This window comes from Pezoporus occidentalis, unplaced genomic scaffold, assembly GCF_034315485.1.
Source record: "Pezoporus occidentalis ecotype Australia unplaced genomic scaffold, CSIRO_AGI_Poc_V1 ctg34, whole genome shotgun sequence".
Taxonomy (NCBI): domain Eukaryota; kingdom Metazoa; phylum Chordata; class Aves; order Psittaciformes; family Psittacidae; genus Pezoporus; species Pezoporus occidentalis.
This window is the reverse complement of record NW_026915376.1, coordinates 5,888,073-5,894,654: the sequence shown is the minus strand read 5'-3', so window position 1 is coordinate 5,894,654 and position 6,582 is coordinate 5,888,073.

The following is a 6,582-nucleotide window of genomic DNA, read 5'->3' as shown; positions in this document are numbered from 1 at the left end:
CCAAATTCTTCTTAGGACAAGGATAAAAAAGATATACATAATCTTTAGAAAATCTTTCCAACATGCCTGTATTATTAATACCATTCTACTGCATGTTAGATAGCAGTATGCAAAATCAAGGAATTGCCCCTGCAATTCTATAACACAAATAAACATCACATAAGTACCCTGTCCACTGATGTACAACTTAGGCACCTCAAATGATGGAAATATTAATCAGTGATATATCTCCACTGGCTTGTGTTAAACAAATGGAATTGAAGGGATAGTTCAATGAGTTAACATGTTGATGGACAGAAATATTATATAAGCGTATTAGCACAAATAGCTATCTATCTTGTTATGAAGAAAAGTAATTAAAACCTGAAGCAATGCAACTAACAATATTGTTATAAAGGAGCTCGAATCTGCAGTTAGAGGGGAAATAGTTTTCCTGGTCTATGAGCAGACCATCCCAAAATTTCAAGGTCTTAAATTTGCACAAAATTTAGAGAATGTAAAAGTGCATCCCAGTGGCAAAGACCTTCAAAAGTCTTTTGACAAAAGCACCACAGCTCAGGATAGATATCACAGATTGTAGTGATCAAGAAGGTTGATAAGAGCTATGTGGAAGGTGGGGGAAGTCTGAAGGAATGTGTTTAGTCTAGACGAAAGACATCAGGTTGTCTGATACCAGATTTCAAACATATAAAAAAGCTTCTGCAAAAATGATGATGATCAATTGCTCTCCATCTCCAGTACAGGCAGGACATAAAAGTGAAGAGATGAGGATTCATGTGGGATTGGAAAGAGCTTTTTTCAGGAATAGGCTACATAGCCCATTTTGTAGACTCTGATATCAGTCTACAGAAAGTTTTGAAACAGCTGATATATACACCAGGGAACATCTAGGTCCAGCTATTCCTATCTGGATCAAGCAAGCTGTATGTGATACCTTGAGGGCCTCATAGATTTAAACTTCTGTGGTTCCAAGAGGTTCCATTTCTGAACATCTGCCATTTTCTGACTTTTCTTTTATCCCAAAAACCCCTAATAATTGAAAAAGGCTGTTAAAAATGGTCTCTTACTGTTTTCATACTGTCTTGACATGTGAGAAGCACAGAAAACATTACTGTGAGGTTTTTCCATGATTGGGAAGTTAGTTTAGGTTGCTTGTGGTTGCTGTCCCCCCAGGCTGAAGGCTACAGAGGCCCTCAACAACTGCAGTTGGGTTGCTGCTCAACACCATCAGCTATTGCAGCTGCTTTTCTTCCCGGACTCCACTCATAGCTCCTGTTACTTAGGATACAACTAACATTTCATCTAGCCATCACACCTGGAAGAAACAACATATCTGAAATGTGCTCCAACGAAATGACCTAACACCACATAAAACCCACAAAGAACATCGCTGCAAAAAAATTCTTTCTCAGTCCACAAAACCAAGGCAAAGAGTCTGAATGAAGATCAGGTAGCTGTTTAGCACTGTGAAAAGGCTGAAGAAATCTGACAGGAGGGAGTGGTCACCACTCTGTCTTTAATAGCCTTGTTTGTTAGATTAGTTCACCACACCAAAAAGAACAGGCAGCTCTTTTCAAAACATCTCAGGAGCTGAAGTCTGTTCCCCCGGTCAATGGTGACTTGCAGGGCTGTACAGCTCTGTGGTCACATCACACGTATCTTCTTAAAAACGTGTGTTGTTGAAGGAGACTCAGTGATCCAACTGATAGCTCTGAAGATGTGGGGAAATATGGTTCATTGACCTGATTCAAGAAGCTTAACACGGGAAATCTTGTGTCTTGGGTTCAGCAGTAGCAGTCATTTTTCTGCTTTATACTAGCTAGTGCAATGCTGTGTTTTTGACTTTCAGCCTGGGAGCAGCACTGATAACACCGATGTTTTTTGGTAGCTGCTTAGTAATGTTTAGTCTGATCAAGGACTTTCTGAGTCTCATGCTCTGACAAGGAGGAGGGGAAGCCAGGAGGAAGCAGAGACAGGACACCTGACCCAAACTGACCAAAGAGGTATTCCATACCACAGCACGTCATGCCCACTCTATAAACTGGGGGCAGTTACCTGGAAGGGCTAGATCACGTTCGGTAGGGCTGGGTATCGGTTGGCAGGTGGTGAGCAGTTGTATTCTCTTCCCTTGTTTCCCTTATCATCATTATTACTGGTGGCATCGGTAGTGATTTGTGTTACACCTTATTTACTGGACTGTTCTTATCTCGACCCATGGGAGTTACATTCTTTTGATTCTCCTCCCCATCCCTCCGGGAGCAGGGGAAGGAAGCAGGGGGAGTGGGCGAACACCTATGTGGTTTCTGAGTGACAGGCTGGGTTTAAACCCCTACATCTTGTAATAGAAAATATCAAATTGCAAATTCAGAGATCAAATTGATCTCTGAATACAAATCAGAGATCCAGGAATGATTTAGATCTGCTTTTCTCAACCTCCAAGGCATCTAAGTGACTACCTTTTAAAGATGAAAAAACCCATGTCCATGCCGAGCTGTGTGCGATCTGCCCCTCAAGCTCTCAGCCCTGTGAACACTCACCATAAAGCTGGTGGGAGCAGAGGGAGGAGCAACACCAGCTGGTGAACACCATGATCCAGGATGAAGGCTAATTGTTAAGAACTTAGCTCAGGAGAAGTAGTGCTTGATCAGGGGATTGATTGGGTACAGGAGTCTTGTCCTGTGTGAGGAAGGGTGCGTCATATCCTGAGCATATTACTTTCATAAACTCTGCTGCTGGCATCTGTGAAAAGGCTAGGAGAGAAAGATTTAGGTTGTCCTGGTAGCTCACAGCTCCAGTGAATGAGACCAGGGCCAAACAGTCAGTACAACAGTTCCCATCAGTAAGTGATGTTGGGTGCAAAAATTACTGAAGATTTGGCTTTCAGGTCTACATACACTGGCAGGGGCTGAGCTTTCACTGCTGTCTTTTCCCTGTCTCACACTACATGCATCAATGAGAGAGACCACAAAGAAGTTGGAAAATAAGCTAAGAATTATCCTTTGCTGAGTCATGCTACTGAAACAACAAGGATGTAAGTGAAAACCCAAGCATGCAATAATGTGGTTATATAATCCATTCATGATGAATGCAGCAGTTAAATAACATTCATTAATGGCATTTATATAGCTATGATTAGCCACTGTAATGTGGTAATCTTTAAGCTGTTTTACTTCAGGTGCAGGCAGCTTTATGCTCCACAAAAGGTGCAGGCCAAGAAGAGAACAGTAAAATTGGTTTTGTGCTACCTATACCCTTGGCTCCCTTGCACATTCATTCCTGTGTAAATTATGGGAACTTGGGGTGGGTTGTTTTTTAATTCCCGTATGGCTCATCAGTGTTAAATGCTGGTAACACAAGCACTGCACATGCTCTGGACCTGCCTCCACACCTGGGGTCAGGCAGCAAACGAAGAGGGAGATGGGCAGCAGCTGCTCTGGTGCTGGGCTGAGAGAATTCTGCTGGTTGCAGCCCCCATAGCCTGCATCATCAGAGCTGAATCTGACAGATTCAGACAGAAAAGGACCTTGAACTGGTGCTTTAAATGACTACTCAATTCCAAATTAGGTAATATAAAAAAAAAAAAAAAAGCCATTTCAATTATGCATTTTAATGTTTGGCAAGCACAGGAGTGGATAAACTCTTCAAAGGAGATGTCCTTACTGCAGTGTGAAAATGGTAAAGGTAAGACTGTAGCACAAATGTTTCTCATTGTTTCAAATGTTTCCTCCTGGCTCTGAAGAAAGATTTGAAAAGTATTATTTTTTCATTCCCAAGGAGGCTTAGATGAGATTCATCTCTTTTCTATGAAGGCTTTATTGTTTTCAATTGACAGTGCATACAGTTTACAACCATTTTTTTTCACCCAGAGACTTTAATGCTCTTGGTCCAGGAACTGTGTTTTCATTCAGTTTGTCTGCTATATTCTATTTTAGCACATCATGTCACCATAATTTTCCGATTCCCCCCCTTAATAGGAGTATAAAGCAATTCTTCCTACCAGCCAAGTAGCTGTGACTTTCTGCATGCTACTGGAAAGGGGTAACCATGATGTCCTTTCAGAAGAGGGGTATGTGTAATTCATTGGCATGTAACAGTAGAATATTTATACTAAGCCTGTGGTTAGTGTTTTCTCCTCAAATCATAAGTAGTTAATATTTAAGCAAGTGCATGAAATCTTTCTTTGTTGCACATAACAACATTACTAAGGAAGGAGGAAGAAAACCCAAGCCATTGAGACAGACCGAGGGAGTATATTACTAAAGCCAGTTCCTTGTGTTGACTTTGGCCTTAGTTCTTGACTGGATAAGACAAAAAGTACATTTCTTTCATTTGGTGTTTACCTGCCCTCCTCATGCACGTTTCGCTGCAATTTGCAGGACTTGAAAAAGAGTGTGTAAAGCCCCCGGTCCGGTGAGTTTCCTGCCCTGTTCTTTTCTCATCACAGACAGTGTTTGCAGCTGTAGTTGTTTGCAAAGACTTTTATCTGATTTTGTTACCTCCCAGAACAAGTTTTCTCACAGTGATGCAAGTTACTTCTTCACATACAAGCTTTTAGTAAGAGCAGTGTCCTTGAGGACAAGATGGCTTAGCATCTAGCAGCACGTCCACCCGAACAACTCAACTGCCTGAATATTACTTCCTGATTTTATCTACATCCCACATTTCCGCGGGGGCTTTCCCCTCTGCCCAAATAGTGACAGTTTAATTTCAGAAAAAACACCAACCCGAAACTCACACGTTCCTCTTTGCTTTGCAGAAGAATAAGGTGTGAAATACAGTTTGGAAACTGGACACTAACATTGAACGCCCATATGCAGAAAGCTTGAAACAGCTGATGGTGTTCTCAGTCTCTTTTACTCATGGAGCAACTCCATGAGCAACTTTCATGAGGCTCAAGATAAAACTTCTATCATAAAGACTTTGAACAGATGAAGTTAGCATTAATTTATAATTCCTAACTAGTCTGATGCTTTCAACCACGCAGCATTAGATCCTCTGCCATCTAAGAAATAGATCCAAGCTTCATGGTTTTCTAGCTGCCACTTAAGTGAGTCACAGAGTGACAAGAAATGACATTTGGTGGCAGTTTTGTGGTTGGGACATTGTGTGTCTCAGGTTACTCAAAATGTTTTCATCCTCTACGAAGTTATCACTGAACTTGCTTACTCCTTCAGAAGTTGTTTTTCGGGTTATTTGTAAGTGCTGAGTCAAGAAGTGGAGTGATCTCTAAAGCTACCATGGCATCAGCGCACCACTGTATGGTAAAAAAGTCATGTCACTTTTACACCACAAAACCTCAAATGGTTTTGCTGAGCAATTATGTGCTACGGACTTGACCTTTATCCTTTCCCAACTCAGTGCCTTGCCTCTTCTCCAAAGGGAATTTTTGTGTTTGTAGGTGGTTTATAGGGAATCTTTTTTCTCAATGCAGCAGCAGCATTAGGAATGCTGGTAAAAAGCCAGGTCAGCTTACAGCTTTGAAATGGCACCATCCAACCACAGGACAGTAAACAGTAATTAAAAAAAAAAGTCAAAACTATGCTTTTGTAAATGTGTGGGTGTCATAGAAGTAAGAGGAGGGAGAGACAGGGAGAAAGCTACTTCTTCAGTCCCTGTGGACTACTGCTTTTGTATACTGGGGCACAGGTAAGTGTTATCAAAGAACTGTGCATTTTCTTGTATTGAGCTAGAAAAAGGAGCTAGCTGAATTTCCCAAATAAAACATAAAAAAGTAAGCTGGGAAAAACATTACCAAATTTTTAATGTCATTTAACACGATAGGAAGAGATTCATTCTTACAAAACCTGAAAGACATACAGATAATGTGGGGAAAATCTTGTGCATTCCTTTCTGTATTATCAAGCTTACAAAACTTCCAATAACGCGTCAGTGCTCCATACTTTTTACCTCCTGAGAACACTCCACAACAGATAACCCTGTGGTGCCTCTGATTTTGCAGAGGCCTTCTGTGTCCAGTAAATCAGTCTGGTGTCTCTGATCAACACTATATTTTCCTAAAAGTTGTTATGAAGAGGCTTAATGAATAAACTTACACTTGAACACAGATTGAACCATAAGTTCTACCTTCACGGTGCTGAGAGAGGAAGAGCATTGCTTTTAAAACCTGTGGGTGTCAGTTTTTCCTGGGTGAGTGGGTGTGGGATTTTGGGAAAGGTTTTAGGGTAAGTCACAGTCTGTTTGGTAAGTGATGTGGGCTGGGTAGAGGAAGTGGCTAGTCTGAAAGCCATAAGCACCATTTGTGGAGAAAGTTGTTTAAATACCCCCATCACACACAGGTTTAGTATCAGAGGTAAGGAACCAGAGACCATAAGTAAAGGTAACTAAAAGAATAATGGACCCCAAAAAGTTTATGGGTAGCTATACCAGCATCCTAAATATTTTTGTTGTCTTTGTATTTCTTTATGTGAATTCAGAGCATCATCTTCTTGCCCAAACGTTTCTGGTAGCACCAGTAACTCTAAGTGTTCTTTAAGCTTCACCAAACCCAGGCACTCATGCGTTTCCTTCACAGGAGACCCTTCCCAGCAGTACAACCCTGCTTAACATGTCACTGTGATTGCA